General features: G+C 47.5%; 1 long non-coding RNA gene across 1 annotated transcript in view; it reads left to right on the plus strand.

Annotated features, from left to right (window-relative positions):
* Window positions 1–4,252: 4,252 nt before the first annotated feature.
* LOC135969072 (uncharacterized) overlaps window positions 4,253–17,230 on the plus strand; it is a 190,167-nt gene continuing 177,189 nt past the window's right edge. Inside the window, exon 1 of the long non-coding RNA XR_010584152.2 lies at window positions 4,253–4,422. This is a non-coding gene — a long non-coding RNA (uncharacterized lncRNA). The remainder of the gene's footprint in view (window positions 4,423–17,230) is intronic.

Consider the following 17,230-nt stretch of genomic DNA (forward strand, 5'->3'; position numbering starts at 1 on the left):
GGGACCAATAAACCAATTTGTCACAGACTTCATACAGAGCTCCTTGCCTACAACATGAATCCTAGCCCATATCCTTGTTCTTGTGCCTTTGAGCACATGAAGCTTCCTAGGGCTTCTCTCCAGTATCAACGGCTGAACTCAGGAGCTTCTCTTATTTATGAGAGTGTCAAGTCCCAGTCCTACAAGCAGAGAAGTTGTCTTTTGTGAAGCTTTGGAAGGCTTCAGAGCAGGACACACAGTTAGAAGTCCTCTGCCCCTTCTATAGTAAGTGATTTCAGCCAACGCTGGGGCTTTGGTGTTTACTGTGATGTTTATGTTGTTATTTGATTTCCTGGCATTCAGAATCCTCATTAATATACATTTGTGCCTCCCTGTGGAAACAAAGGAGCGTGTTCTCTGTGTATGTGCTCACATTTCTTTATTTAGCCTGGCACCTGCCTTCTTCCCCAGCATCTGTGCTGTTCCCTTGCAAATCTCCAGAGCTTGCAATTCTTAGAGAAAATGATTTCTCTCTAGGAAGATTTTTCTCTTTCTCTTGAACTATCCTTAAGGGCCAAGCTCTTGTGTCACAGGCAGGTGAGCTGCATCACCCACTCCAGCAGATGGGGCCACTGGACATCCCCCAATCACTGGCTCTATAGGCCCCTCTGAGCAGAGGTAGGCATTCCAGGCAAGTGACTGCTGCTTCTGTAGACCCTCTTATGTCAAGCCCCAAAAGTTTCCAAGGATGACTCACATGCAAAAATTTGTCACCTGCACTGGGCAGTATGGTGGTTTATACCAGTTGGGCTCCAGGCCAGCTCTGAGCAAGAGGGAAGGTGTCACTGGAGTATTCATGAGTGGCTGCTGCTCACCAGGCTCCAAGAGAGCTGGCTCTTGAGTTTTAGGAGTTAGGGGGAAGGAATGAGACTGTCTCTAAATAGCCCTCAGGAGCTGGGCCCTGAGCCAGGGGACTTCCTGAATGGATTACTGGACTACAATCTGGATGATGGGCATTTGGGGCCGTTCCTCATAAGCATCCACTGGGGTCTGGGAGCATACTGTCAACCTGGCCACTTGTTCACATCTTTATCTCTGGAGGTGACGCAGAGGAGACAGCATTGGGTGATTATGTCAAGCCAAGCTAGAGTCAGCCAGACCTGTAATTATATCCCAGCTTCACCACTTACGTACTTTCTGACTTTGTGCATGTTGCCTCCCTTATCTCAGTCTCTTACCTCCTCATATGGGAAACAGAAGGGTTCGATGAGAATGTACTTCACACACCTAGGGCAGTTCCTGGCTTATAGTAGGTGCATAATAATCAAGATCCATTGTTATAAAAATAACACTGAACTAGACTGAAATTTGAAGTCCCAACACTGGCCCCAGCTACCTCAGTGCTGACAGGAAAATCACTCCCCTTTCTTTGCCTCAGTGGTCAAATTGGATAACATTCCATGCCCTGCTTCCCTCCTTAGCACTTGGTGAGTTGCAAATGGGATAAAGAACGTGAAAGAACTTTGATTCCTGTCAACTGCTGCCCAGTGGGAGAGAGGATTGTCTCAGACTTAAGTTGGGAATACAATTGGAGTCAGTGGAAAGAAAGATGAAGTCATAATGAGCCAAGGTGGCAAAAATGGTCACAGCTCAAGTAGGCAGAATGCCATCATGCTGTCTCGGAAGACACTAAGGGAGAAGTGCTAAGAAGTCCACTTACTTTTTTCTTAAGCAATAGCCCTGTCCTCTCCAAGCAAGTGTGGGTGACCTCTACACCCACACCTGAGTACAGGAATATTCACACACTGGCCTGGCAGAGAGGAAATGACACTGCCCCTTGCCTTCTAGTGGTGTAGCCTCAGACAAAGCATTTCACCTTACAGCATCATCCAAACTCAGGACGGTACCACTCACCACTCTATGTTGATGGGGCTTATGCAATATTGTGAATGTGGAGGTGTTTTTGAGTCTATAGTACACTATACAAAGGTAGGGGGCTATTTTTATTATGCATCTCTGTATCAGCATTAAATATAAATGGGAATTTGATATAGACTCAACTAATGTTTTACATACACACAGTCCCTGCTGTGCCCTGCTTCTCCAGGAATGTATCTCCCCTGTGTTGCAGGCCTTGAAAAAGGATTTTGTACCTATAGGGATTTTGTACCTTGAAAAGGGATTTTGTACCTATAGGGGTGTGCACGTATGTGTGTGTGCGTGTGTGTGTGTGTGTGTGTGTGTGTGTTAGTATGCTGGGGCTGCTGTGACAACAAACTGAGTGGTGACTTAAATAACAGAAATGTACGATCTCACACTTCTGGGCTCGGAGTCCAAGATCAAGGTGTTGGTAAGGTTGATTTCTTCTGAGGGCTGTGAGGGATAACTTGTTCCATGTGTCTCTTGTATCTTTGGGTTTCCCAACCATGCTTGGCATTCCTTGTCACCCTGATGTGAAGCATCACCTGATCTCTGCCTTCATCTTCACATGACATTCTCTCCAGTGTGTCTCTATGTCTAAATTTCTCCTAATAAGAACACTGGTCATATTGGATTAGAGACCAAACCACTCCAGTATGACCTCATCTTAACTTATTACATCGTCAGTGAACCCATTTCCAAATAAAGCCGTATTTTGAGGTATTGGAATTTAGGATGTCAACATATCAATTTGGTAGAAGGGGGGATGCAGTTCAACCCATAACAGCTTGTCTTGATGGAACACTATTTTTAAAGGACACCCAAGTTTCTGCTTTCCAAGTCATCAGGGTTTCTCCACTCTCCCAACTCTTGAGGATGTTTTTATCCCTTGTGGCCTAGCCCTGGCACAGATGAATGAAACTTTGGCTCCATCCAGGGTCTAGGTAGCTGATGACAGAGGCATGTGAGGAGACAGAAAATTCTAAGCCTTATAGCCCTACACACTTATCTGCCTGCACGAGGATGGAGCTCCTGGAATTCTCTGGACCTGATTCCATTCTGTTCTCTGCTGATACCAATAGCCACCCCTTCGTCACCGCCGCTCACTGTGCTGCTGTGGCCCAACTGTCTCCTGAAGGCGCACTTTCCAGCTCCTTGGCTATAGCCCTGCTGGACCTGGCCTGTTACATGCTTACCCCAAACAGTGTTCCTGCTGGGAAGCTGGTGTGACTCAGCTGCCTGTGAAGTCTCCAGGGCAGGCCTGGGTCTACATGACTGTGGCATCTCCACAGTGGACCATTTGGGTGTACATGGGCCTCCCTTTCCTTTGGCAATGATGCAGCACCACCCCCACCCTCTGCCGCTGTCCCTGGTCACTTCTTGATCCAGAAACTTCCCGATGAATAATGGTAGTCAGAATCTGGGCCCCATTGTTCCCGTGCTCTGGCTTCCAAGAAGCTCAGAGCCAAGTGTATTTTGGTCCCAGTGATCTCACCCCCAGGTCTTAGTGAAATGACCTCTCACCTTTCTCTGAGTGTTTCTGACTCTATCTTATAGGTTTAGTACCACTGCCACTTTTCCTCTGTGTTTTTACTATAAGCCACCTCAAATCTTTAGAGAAGTATGTATAATTATGTTTTTCTTACTGCAATTTGGGTTGACAGAAAGAAGTTTCCTTGAGCTTATTTATAGGCGAAGTGGGTAAGCAAGCAGGAAGGATCTTCACAAGATGTGGTCAGTGTGGCAGAAAGGGCCGCCAGGCATAGAGTGTAGAGGTCTGGGACTGATTCCTGACTCTACCAGTGACTAGTTCTATAAAATTAAGACAATCTCCCCAAGCCTCAGTTTTTTGATCTGTCAAATGAACGAATAATCTTGCTCTTCCCACTTCAGGAAGATAAGAATAGGTCCTGATAAGATTTTTAAAAATTATATCCAATACTTTTATAGACCATGCTGTATGTCAGTCATGGCTTTAAACATGTTCTATGGGCCGGGCGCGGTGGCTCAAGCCTGTAATCCCAGCACTTTGGGAGGCCGAGGCGGGCGGATCACAAGGTCAGGAGATCGAGACCACAGTGAAACCCCGTCTCTACTAAAAATACAAAAAATTAGCCGGGCGCGGTGGCGGGCGCCTGTAGTCCCAGCTACTCGGGAGGCTGAGGCAGGAGAGTGGCGGGAACCCGGGAGGCGGAGCTTGCAGTGAGCCGAGATCGCGCCACTGCACTCCAGCCTGGGCAACAGCGTGAGACTCCGTCTCAAAAAAAAAAAAAATAAATAAATTAAAAAAAAAAATAAATAAACATGTTCTATGTATTATTTCACTGAACCTGCACAACAACCCATTTTGCAGAGGTGGAAACCGGTGCTCAGGGAGATTAAGAGACTTGGCCCAGCTCGCAGAAGTAACTTTCCAGCTCCAGGGATCTGGTTCCTGATTACCTGTTCTTATCCACTGCACATCCTGCCTCCCACAGTGCATGTGAAAGTTCAAGTGATGGTGAAATGTTTTGCAAATATAAGGTACGATACAAATGCATAAGTGGTGTTGCCTGTATTTTCATTTTTTCTGGGACTCAACTTCCCCATTTCCATCCCCAGAATGTAGAGGTTAGCCTCCAGGTCCCTTAGCTCTGCTTCATCTCTGAAAAGCTCTCAGTCTGTGTGTATCTTATGAAATATGCAAAACCAGATACAAAAATGTGTTATTTATTATACTTTTTAAATGATCATATTTGTTACCAGGGTAAAGTGATACTCATGTTAAAAGTTGGCATGCTGTTTATAATTTTGGCTGCATGATTTGATCACGAGACAAAATCACAAAATAGCTTGGCACCAACTAGAACATTCTAGATTTGTGTGAGGCCCATTCCCCAGCAACCTATCAAAAGTCTTGGCTCTCCCAGCCCATAAAAGCATGTGTTGCTACCAAAGAATAGGAGCTTATTCCATCTGGGCATTCATGTCAAGTCTCCTGAGGATACCAGCTCCTGCAGGCTTGTTTTATGAGGCCAGTGCTGGCCTCCATAGTCCCTACACCCAGACGGAAGTGTTCGGGGAAGAAAATTCCCCAGAAGGGCCTGACTTTAGCTATCCAATGGGAGTCCCTGGGAGGAGTGCTCATTGCTAAAAAAGTTGGCCTTTTTTTTTTTGAAGGAAATGAGGTTAAAGGCCTTTAGGTTCATCCTCAGTATCCTCTAGAGCCACAAACACTGTCGGGCTTCCTAGCTCCCAGCCCTCTCCACCACATAAGCTGAGACCTTTTCAGCTCCTCCTATGGGCTACTCCATGCACACTTGCCAAGGCTCTCAAACCCATCCTAAATCACTTGCTTATGGGACTTAGATGGTTGTCAGATGGGGTCTCAGTCATGAGGCACTAGGGCAGGCCATCAGCCTGCCAGTCAGGAAGTGGAAACCTAGCAGCCAGAGGTTTAGGGTGCTCAGCAAAAACAGGGAGCCTCAGATGGGACATGAGGCAGGAAGGGAGGCAGAGTCCAGGCCTGGGACCCAATTCTTGAACTTTTTCCTTGCTCCCCTGAGTACCTGCCTGCCTCTGGGTTCTTCCTCTAGTGCCAGTCCCAGTTGTCTGGAACCACTTCTGCTTCTTCCTATGCCTGTGCTTCTGAGGAATGGGTCCCTATGGTTGCCTCCCCAAAAGGTAGAGTCTCTGAAAAGATACCACAGGAAATAGGGCTACAGAAAGCATTCAGTTTGCCTCCAGGGTAGCAGCCCAACACCTGTACAGGAGTCAGATGCCTGTGGTCCCCTTTGACACTGGGTGCTTGCAAAGACTGCTCAGTCATCAATTTCAAACAAGAAACCTTGCAGTAGAAGTGAGAGCTACAGGCCAGTTTCCTTCGGTGCTTAGTAGGTGTGAATAGTGAGTGGACAAGCAGCTCACCGGTGCTTCTTTTCCACCAATGAGTTGCTTGGCTATGCCAGCGCCCTCCTCAGCTGACCACACTGCCACAAAAGCAGGCTCCACTTGGCTCCTCTTCCCTGGGAGTTTTGTAGGGCCGTGAATTCCCAGGACTTCTTCCCAAGCAGCCTGGCAGAATAAGCCATTCAAACCTCTTTCTGATTTTCCACTGTCCGTATTGTTCCAGCACAACTCAGACCATGTTACTCCCTTGCTTAAATCCTTCCATGGCTCCCCAAGGCATAGAGGCTATAGTCCAAAGTCAGATGCAACTTTCCAGGCCCTCTGTGATCTGTGTGCAGCCTGTGTGCCCAGCCTCTGCTCTCAGGATGTGCTCTGCTCCCCCTTGCCTACTCGAGACTCCTTGGTGACATTGTCTACTTCTCTCTGCTGTGCCCTGGCCCAGACCATCCTTTTCTTCCCAGCCCCATGGCCACCTGGGGCAGTGTACCTTTCTTTTACAGTGAAACTCTAGTTTATATTAAGGCCCTATAATATATCAAAGTATGGACTAGATGCTTTTTACATAGCCATTTCCCTATGTCAGTCCTATAATATAGGGACAGTATTATTCCATTTCACAGGTGAGGAAACTGAGACACAGAAATGTTAACTGCACACCTACAGCCAATACATGACAGAGTGGGTATCTGTACTTAGATCTGTCTGACTCTCGATCCCTTCTTTCTTCTACTTGGTCACACTTCTGTTTCTTAGGGCCCACCTCCAACCCTCCCTTTGGAACAACTGTCCCTTTGCTTCTCCCCCTACCACACTGGGCTCAAATTCCCTGGATACCAGCATTCCTGGCCTCTCTCTTGTTCCCATACTCATGCTCTAGCACCCCGCCCAGGCTTTGCCTGATCCAAGCCAAAGTTAGGCAGGTGGGAGTTAGGGGTCTACCTCAGCTGGCCTGGGCTCTGGGAAGGGGTGGAAACAGGCAGGCCTTATCTTGGTCACCTGCCTCCTCTTCCTGAGTGGGAGCAGAGGTATTTGCTAGACCATGCCAGTGGTCTAGGCTGCAGACACTGGGCTCCATGGGTAACCACTTCACACCTCCTGTGTGTCACAAGCAGGCACTCAGTACATCCTGCAGGAGTTGCTTGAATTTTAGAGATCCGGGGGCCTTCCCTGTGACCCTATCATCTGATCTCACCATTCAGCTTTTCCCAAGGGAATTAGAGTTCTCAGCCTCCTCCTTGGGACCCAGGGCTGGGTTACAAGAGGCCTAAAGCCTGTCACCCCTCTTCTCTTCCCTGCCCTTGATTCCATGCACATATCCCCCTCCCAGGCAATGAGCAAGGCTTCCCCAGCCGTACTGGGAGAAGCCATAGAGATTGCAGCTGAAGGTCACCAGAGACTGAATCTGAGAGCAATGCTATGCCTTCAGGTCCTGGGGCTGGGCCCCAAGTGCCTGCTGCAGCCTGCCAGTCAGTCACAAGTATGCACCGCACTCATTGGGCTCCCAAGCACCCAAAAAGAGATGCTTGGCAAGGCTAGGGTGTGCCTTTTGCTCAACCTGTGAAAATGGAACTGTGCTTAGGGTTTGACCAAATTTTTAGCAAGAAAAAGCAACCCAGCAACATTTCAAAAAGGAAGTTTCCATTGCGGGATCTGAGGTGTTATGGGGTGCATGGTAGAGGTTGGCAAATTCCAAGAGGTTTGTTCTGGGATTATGTAGACCTGCAATCTCTCACTATGGTAGCTAGTTGGCTACTAGCTACTTCCAGCTATTTTGACATAAATTAAAATTAAATGCAATTAAAAATCCAATTCCTCAGTTGCACTAACCATCACATTTCAAGCACTCCATGGGTACACATGGCTAATGCCTGCTATATTGGCCAACACAGATCTGAAACATTTTCATCATCAGAAAAAGTTTCATCGGAGAGCACTTAGACTGTTCAAGCCAGGAGGAATGGATGTGGCTGAACTCCTGCTATAAATATGCTTCTGCATCCTTCCCACACCTCCTGATTCTGCGCAGGTCATTCTTCTCTCTCAAGTGCCATATGTGTGTGAATGTGGCAATACCCACCCCCGTCCCCACCCATGCATGGTCTTCACGAGTGGTTCAATTTTCTTGCCCATCTTGTCTTGCTCTGGGGTTTGTCTTCAACTTTCACTGCAGCTGAAAAGTAAAAAGCTTTACTAGAGGAGCATTTACACAAACTAAGAGAGTAATTGGAGCCTCTTTTTGGATACCGCTTCTGACAGTGGTTATACAAAAGTTAGGTGGAGTGAACTGCCCATGGCTGAGAACCAAATCGAAATACAGTTGATACTTGAGAGGCTATAAAAGGGTTCCCCATGTCCAGCCCAAGGAAAAGAGGACTGAAGCTAATTTTTTTAAGCCAGAAATGCTTCTTAAGTGATGTTGTCTGTCAGAGTGAATTCTAGCCATTTGCTGGTGTTTAAGAATTTGAGAAGAAATAAAGATCCAGCTTGACCATCAAGGCCTGCCAATTAGGAGCTGGTCTTTTTGCCTTTTTCATAAATGATGGGCAGTGGAAGGGCTGTCGTCTGGTCTGTGGAGCTTTGAGAGAGGAAGGGAGCATAGAAGGAAGGTGGTGGTTCCTCAGAAAGCCAGCCTGCCCGCTCAGGTATTGCTGAGAAGTCTCCAACGCAGAGCAGATACCAAGCCTTCCGATACCTTCCATTTATGGGGCCTCCTATTCTTCAAATGAAAGAAAGTGGGGACAGGGAATAGGGTAAGCATAGGAAAAGTCCTAGGAGGAACCAACTGGATAAATGGGCAAAATGCGCCACTCAGAATCCACTTTCTTAATAGCCTTGAATACAGCAAAAAGGTATAGAGAGAATCTTTCTGCAGTCTCAGCTTGTGATAAAGCATATCAGACCTGGCTTTGAATGAGCAATACCATTTCTATTACCCTAGTTCTCTCCTCCCCTATCCTAGCACACATACATACTCCACCCCCATCTTGGCCTCATTTTCAAAAATAGGGTGTGTCCCATTGGAGGTAAAGGGTATAAGGCATCTCACTGTATTATTTCTTACAACTACATGTGAATCCATTATCTCAATGTAAAAGTTTAAACATAAAGAGAAATGAAATGAAGTAGTTTCCAGGCTGGCGGCACCTCAGATCAGCCCCTTCCTTCTCTAGGCCTCAGTTTCCTCCTTTATAAAATGGAACTATTGGGGAAAATGATCTCTGAAGGCCCTTCCAGGTCTGCCATGCTAGAACACTGGCCAGTGAAAACCTAGGAGAACTCTGAGCAACAGCTCTTCTGGGGGCAACCATCGGGTGGGCTGACCAGAGGCTGCATCTCTGCTTGACAGAGACAAAGAGGTGGCCCAGAGAAAGCAGCATGGCTGTCAAGGGTACCCAGCCTGTCAGCACTAGGCTGAGTCTGGAAATCAGGCCACATGGCTCTGAGTCTGTGCTCCTTACCCCCTCGTGAGTCCCATATAGTCTACAGATGGGCAGGAGTCTTGCTACAGGCATTTTCTCCTGAAGCTTTGCCCCTGCTTTATCCTTGGTGACACAAGGCTGCAGCTCAGGAGGGCAGGAATTGAGCATGGAAACCATGATGGAAAGTATGGGATGGTATTGTTCAGCACCATATTGTCCAGCATCTGGGATGAAGCTATCCCTTTGTCACCAGAAAGCTGCCATAGTAGCGGCAGGTCTTCACCTCAGGGACAAGCTCCCTGGTCCTGCTGTGCATGCTGCCATCAGCTCCCGTGAAGCAAGCTCACTTCCTGTCTTCCCCATAAATATTGTTTAGTCTGATACCTCCCTTTCACCTTGGGAGATGGCTGCCTTTGATTGATTTATCTGGGAAAGTATGTTCAACCTGGCCAGGTCTATTGGAAGTTGCAGTTTAAGCCCTTTGGTAAGAGGGGGAAACAGCAGCCTTACATCCCTTATTACAGTCAAGTGTCTTTTAAAGCAGAGATCCCACCATGTAACTATTGATTTTGCACTGGAGCTAGCATTTGGTGAGGCTGTCTGAGATAGTCCTCACTTGCCCATTTCCCCCTTCTTCACCTGCCTCTTCTTTGCAGCAGCACGCAGGGTAAGCTAGGAGATACATTATGGAAAGGCACCTGAGCACCAGGCTGCTCAGAGGAACCCCAAGGAGTACCTCTTCCCTTCTGCCCTAACAGTAGATGGATGGGGCTCCCTCTCTTCACTGGGATGGCCATGGCATGGCTCCTAAGAATCACAGGCCACCCTACTGCCCTCAGAGGCCCCATCCAGGACTGGGGAAGACTGGCAGAGTGCCCAGTGCTCTGTCTTTGCCAGTGGAGCCTGCAGCCTCTGGGATGAGGGCAGGCAGGAAGAGGCAGACGCGGCTCAAGCTGATGAGCTGAGACCTTTGGAGACATAGGTTGCTGCGTTCACCAAGGACCCTTTCCTCTGCATGGTCAAAACAGCTGATAACAGTGTGACTTCCCCCCAAAAAGCAACAGAGGCCAGCATGATGTCATCCATGTCTGGGGTTAGGTGGGGGCTCCACATGTTCGGGCTATTTTTGTGATCAACAGTAAAAAGCCCTACATTAGTCATGTCATGCACAGAAATCTGTCTCATTTCACTCCAGAATCCTCACTTATTAATGCAATAAATGAAAGGGGGCTCTGGAAAGAACTCCTGAATTTGGCTTCTCTGGTGGTCAGGGCCCAACATTCCCTCAGCCCCCAGCCCCTGGCTCACTTACTTGCTCCACCATCCACCATTGGATTGCTCCACCATTTCACCAACATTTCCTGTGTCCAAATCTGAGCCCAAAACTAGGAGAAGGGGCTGAGGGTTGGGCCTTGTCCTTAAGGAGCCCACCATCTATGAGGAGGCAGCCTGGAGAGGGGCTGGTGGGTGCAGGGGAGGTGAGAGTGGTCTCTCCCCTCTTCTCAGAGTGCACTCGCTCAGCTAGCAGCTGCTGAATGAAAGAGGGCAAGGAGTGCCTTAACGCTGAGCTTTTCAAACACTGCAAGACCTGGTACCCTTTTCTATCCAGTGTCTGTGCTGACAGACCCCAGATTTAAAAAAAAAAAGAAAAAAAGGCTACTGCTTGGGAGGCTTTTACTGCTTTCTGGTCTATGGAGTTATTTCTAGATTGGGAGGCTCAAGTCTAGACTGAGCTGGTCTGTTGCTAGTTTAAGAGCCCTGAATCCACAATTGAGTTTTTAAAAGTAAAGCCTCTTGGTTACAGAGCGCATATCCCTTCAGTTCCTGAGAGCTGCATGACAGACTGCTTATATTAAGAAAGAAAAGGCAAACAAGAGTCTGTTGACTATAAATGTTCAAAGCAACTGGCAGGATCATCTCTTGCCAAGATGCAGCCTGAGAGGGACCAGTGACTGGGAGTGAGGGCTATGCTGTCCCAACTGGTGCAATGGCTAACCCTACCCATGGCCTGGCACACCACCTAACTGCCCGAACAGAAAAACAGACCAGACAGCTTGCACCTCAGGAGATGCCCCATGAGCACCTATCTTTCCCTTCGCCTAATCTGATACCAATTATTTCGATTGAAACACAAACCTGCCAAGGATCTCATCCAATGTTGTATCCTTTCCTCCCTGCTCTGTTCATTTGGGATTTTGTTGGGGTCCTCAGTGAAGAAGGTACCTCTTTGAGGATTTTTCTAGAGTGCTTCTGAAGGCAGCATGTCATCCAACAGCAGCAGCATGTACTAGCCACAATGGTTACTGTTCATTCATTGAGCACCTGCAATGTCCCAAGAACTCAACTGTTGTCCCGGCAATATCTCTTAAGGGTTGTGAGTCTAAAAATCTTAAGGCATTTACAAGTAATTGAAATAAGTAAATAAATACAAATTTGACATAATTTTAGACTTAGAGAAGTTGCAAAAACAGGACAAATCGTTCACATATACCTTTGTCCAGCTCCCTTAATGTTACAGAAACTTATATAACTTTGGCACAATTATCAAAAACAGATAATTGGTTTGTTATGGTACAATACTATAAACTACAGACCTTAGAATTGTGATTCTATTATTGCCCTTTTACACATGAGAAAACTGAGGCTTAGATAAGTGAAGTGACTTGACCAAAGGTTCCCCTCCCAGGAAGTGGGGGAGCTAAGCTCGAAACTCAGGGTTGCCTGCCCATCATGTCCTCTATAACACATTGCTTCAGCCAGTGACAGCTGGTGATTGTGTCTCTGGTTCTTGTTTAAACACCATTAGCAACTGTATCAGTTTCCTACTGCTGTAGGTAAAAAATTACCATGCACTTTAGTGGCTTAAAACAATACGCATTTATTATCTTACGCTTCTGGAGGTCAGAAGTCCAAAATGAATTTCACTGGGCTAAAATCAAGGTGTCAGCAAGATTGTGTTCTTTCTGGAAGCTCTCAAGGAGAAGCTGTTCCCTTTCCTTTTCCAGCTTCTAGAAGCCACTGCATTTGTTAGTTTGTGCCGCATCACTCTGACCCCGGCTTCCATCATCACATCTCCTTCTCTGACTCTTCTGCCTCCCTTTTAAACCTTTGAAGGATTCTTGTGATTACACTGAGCCCACCCAGAAAAGCCAGGATAATCTCCCTATTTTAAGATCTTTAACGTAATCACACCTGCAGATTCACCTTTGCTATATAAGGTAACGTATTCACAGGTTTGGAGACTTAGGATGGGGACATCTTTGGAGGCCAATTATTCAGCCTGCTAGAGTCATACATAAACTCGAGGATGAGAAGGTGGATGTCAGAGAAACAAGGCATCTCATGCCTGGTTCAGGCTGGGTACCAAGGCATGTCCAATCCCCTGGTAGCATAGGATGACAAGAGAAGAAAAAAGGAGAAGGTAAGTTCTGGTGAACAGAATACTAAAACCAAAATGTACTACTTGAAAAGAAAGTAAGACATAAAGTAGGAAAGTAGGTTTCCACCATGACAGTCAATATCTTGGGGTGGGTGATGCGGAGAGCAATGGCAGTCACAGCTAGAGAGGTGGGCACACAACTGAGATTCAGTAGAAGAGATTGTCCAGAAAGTTCAGAGGACAGAGAAGAGTGGAGTACGAAGGATGGCATCCCTATAGTTTAACAAACCTGTCCACAAGACCATCAGCTTGCCTGTATAGTTACCAGCATGTCCCCAGTGTGGCACAGGCTCCAGATCAATCTGATATTCTCAAGGCCATGGTGTCCAAAGTTCCCACTGTGACTGCGAACCCCAAAGCTGCCTTAAGCTTATGGAGTCCTTTAGAGCCGGTTCTGGTTCTTATTACATGTCACAAGGTAGGCCCAGACTATGTGCCCTGAGGGCCTGGAATAGAAACTCCCATCCCCATCCTTATACTGGATCCAGGTAGAGCCGCCATCCCACAGGGAGCCAGGGGAGGCCAGTGGACAGACTTGGGGAAAGATGGCGTGCAGAGGTACATGGAAACCCCACCTCATACTGGGGTACAGTGCCAAGAAAAGACAGTGGGCCACAAGGCTGCCTGTGGCCTGGGGAGCTGAGAAATCCTAGCATCCCAGAGTGGACAGGCCTCATAGCACCCTGCCCTTGGCCTCCCACCCTTGGCAGGCATTCCCTGACAGATGGTCATCCAGACTTTCCTTGACCTCACCCCCATGATGAGAAATTCTCTTCTCTCTGAGATATGTGATTAGAAACAGGCCTCTCTGGTTTCAGCTTCCATCAGCCAGCGAGGGGGCCCTAAATATCACTCGGATAAAATCTCCTCCCTCTTTCTGCACATGAAAGGCCTTTGGCTGTTTGAAGCCAGTTTCTGTGCTCCTCCTGTCTCCTGACCCTCACCTCTCCAAACCCCCACCAAACACAGACGTCTTCTGAGCTGAAGCAGTGGGACATGCAGGGAGGGCCAAGCTGGCAGCTGATGCTGCCACAGGGGCTCTGGGCAAGTGACAGACAGCAGGTGTACATGGGCTGCTTCAGCGGGACATTGCCATCAGAGCATAGGTGCTGTCCTGGCTTGCACCTGGGGAAGGATGAGCTGTTTCCTCACAAGAGAAGAAATTGTGAACTCCAGCTCAAGAATCATCTTCTCTTGGAGATAAACTGATCATCAGACCCCTCACGGCTTAAGGTGCATCTAGGGTAAGGGCAGGCAGAGTTACCAGTACTTTTCTATCCCTGCAGGATGCTGGCCTGAGGGATATAATCAGGCTTCTCCCTGTCAGGTACAGTCGGCCTGATTTGCTCAGGATTTGGATGTGACACTACCAGCCTTAATTTTACCAAGTGCCTACTTTGCCCAAGTACAGGCCAAGGCCCTGGGTGGTGTTTGAAATGAGCACATAGTCTTTGAAATGAGCACTCTGACTCATTAAGTTTATAAATGCACTTACCAGGAAGTACAGACCAAAGAGAGCATCTTGACCCTGGGAATGAGTCCCATGTGTTTGGAGTGCTTATCCCAGGTATGCTTGCAATCAGACAGAACACAAAGCTCTGAGTAGGGAGTGTTGCTTGACTCATCAGGAAAGCATATAGGGACTGGTATAGTGATAGCCTTAATGTTTCTGTAGGAGAAAGAACACTCAGTTGTGACTGTCAGTGTCAAGATGGTCAGAAAATATGTGTTGCCCTTACGCGAATCTCTCAACCTCAATTGGTCTATTTATAAAATGGGGGTGGGTGGATGGTTAAAATTTATGGTTTCTAAAATCTTTAATGCTCTATTACTAGAGTCATGTTTCCACAGGGCATGCCCCTACATGGGAGTATCTTTTGATTGGTCATGTAATTAACAGCCCAGTTGCCAGGCCATAAACCCAAGCCCAGGCCTTGGAATCACAGTTGGAGAAGGAGCCAGGCCTCCTGCCCCCTGCTGTTCCTCCTCCCTTGCATCCTTTTTCCATGACCATGTATCTAACACTCTGTTAGAGTGACTTCCCGAATTTAGAAGGAGAGTGAGAACTCTGCATTCAAATGTCTGAGCAGTCTATTTTTATGTCAGCAAAGATTTCTGTGGAAAGTCACAGGGAACTCTGCCCTGTGGGCTGCATTACCCCCACAGAAGGCACAGTAATATTTGGAAAGATCCAGAGTTCTATGCAGGGCTAAGCATTCTGCTTCAAAACATGTATTTATGTCCCCATACCCCATCAGGGCCCAGGATCACTGCACCTTCAGGATGAAGACATTAAAGATATGCAGTTTGTGTGCAGAATTGTGTTGAGATTGGGTGTTTATGTAGGAATTAGACACTGGCTTGGGGAAGAGTTCCTTTCAAACCCTCCAGGAAGGGTCCACACCCTTATTCAATGTGGGAGATGCAGTGAGCGCTATAGTGTGCCGTGATGCTGGACAAGGTGTCTCTGTTTTCACAGCCTCGGTTTCCCTTGCTGTAAAATGATGACAAGTCATGTCTAAGGGCCCCACAGCCAGGCCAACCTGGGAGCCTGTATTTAGGGCTTGTTCATTAGTCATGTCTCCCTGCTGCCTGGCTGCATGACCCCTGGGAAAGTGGCCAAATGAGGCCACTTACAACTCCTTTGCAGAAATACCTTGCCAGGCCCCAGGTGTTTTCTGGGAGAGTCTCAGTTCAGGTCTCAGCTCTGAGGTATGGCTTTTGACTACTGCTCACTTTAGCCCAGGACAGAGTCTTCAAAACAGGAGTCCTTGTAGCCTAGCCAGGGAGAGGCTCTGCATTCCATCTCAGTGAAGGCCACATGTCCTGCCCCCACCCTTCTCCAGGAAAGAATGCCTATTGTGCGTCCTGTCCAATGACCCCCAAAGGGAAGGGCAGTCCCCCTGAAGAGCTGGCCTTGGGAATAGCTGAATTTTCACTAAACAAGGCAGAAGTGATGCTCTCTATGCTCACTGCCTACATCATTAACCAACAGAAAAAAAAAAAAAAGCTATCTCTGCTATCAGAAGATTCAGCTAGACCTTTAGTGCTGATGACTCACTTTCTCAAAAGTAGAGTTTCTCTATTTCTTTCCAAGTAAAATTTTCACCCCTTCTTAATGACTGAATGACCACCAGGCGCTGGGAGAAAGCAGTCCTTCAGCAGCCACCATGTGGGCACACCCAGGGCCCAGCAGGCAGCATACTATCAGCAGGCACCCACTTCCCCTTTCAACTCCCCAGGATCAAGAGTACCAAAGGCCCAGAGACAGAAACCTCCCTACTGGGAGAGCTTGCCCGTCAGCCAAGCTGGCATTGCTCAGGGAACACTGGGGACTTGGCAAGGCAACTCTGAAAATGAAGTTGTAAGTGACCTCACTTGGCCACTTTTCTAGGAGGGCATTTGCTCCTCTCTGTCTTGGAATGACCTCCAAGATCCTGCCATAACGTTCCCCATCCACTTGCCTCCTCTGTGAGCTGGGACCAGTAACTTCTGCCCCTAAAGAAGCTGACCTGGTACCTTTGACATGTCAGACCCCTCTCCCTCCATTGCTTCTTTTAATCCTCCCAGCACAGTAAAGGGTGGAAAATAATTATTTCCATCCTACAGTTGAGGAAACTGAGGCATCTTTTTAGCCACAGACTTAGGATTTGAATCCCAATCTGTGGGGTCCCTCGTGTAGGGAGATTGCTCCCACTGCTTCCTGGCTGTCCTTGGGCTCTCTCCCAGAAGCCAGGATAACCTCCTCATCTTTTTTGTTCTGGTTTTCCCTAACTTGATAAGGTCTTGGTCTGCCCAGAGAGCTGAGCTCTTGCACTGGGGGTAGGGTGGAGGTTGGGCAGCACCTGAATAACAAAACCTAGCTGCTCTGCCAATCCTCCAGTGTTGAGGGACAGAGGCATGGTGATAAAGGGATGGGAGGTAAAGGGATGGGAGGAGACTTAGTGTGGAGTAGGGATCGAGGCCTGAGGAATGGCAATAGGGAAGGAGAAGATGGGGCCAAGTTGAGATAAGTCAAGGAGGCAGAGTCCGCAGAGCTTGAAAATAATTTGCTGTGTAAGCAAAGTAAATGGGAGGCACCTGAGATGACTCATAGCTTTCTGACTCTGGCCATTGGGTGGCCGGTGGTGTCATTTTGTAAGACAGGGAACCCAGAGGGAGCAGTATAGGAATGTAGGGGTGGGGACAATGAGTTTGATTTTGGAAAGATAGAGTTTTAGGTGCTAGTAGGGCACTCAGGTGGAATGATGCCCACTAGACAGTTGGGCATCCAGGACTGGGACTCAGGGCAGAGGGTGGGTCTAGGGTGGAGATACTGATTTGAAGGTTATTGACTACTAAACTTGTGTTGTTCAATATGGTGACATCTAGCCACGTTGCTATTTAAATTTAAATTAATTTTAATTTTAAAAAGCAGAGTACAAAGTTTCTGTTTGGGGTGATGAAAAGTTTTGGAAATAGTGGTGGTGGTTGCACATTAATTACCCTGAGTGTAATTAATGCCACTGAATTGTACACTTAAAAATAGTTAAAATGGCAAATGTTGTGTTCTGTATATTTTGTAATTAAACATAGAAAAGACAGA

The sequence above is a fragment of the Macaca fascicularis genome, chromosome X, assembly GCF_037993035.2.
Source record: "Macaca fascicularis isolate 582-1 chromosome X, T2T-MFA8v1.1".
Lineage (NCBI taxonomy): Eukaryota > Metazoa > Chordata > Mammalia > Primates > Cercopithecidae > Macaca > Macaca fascicularis.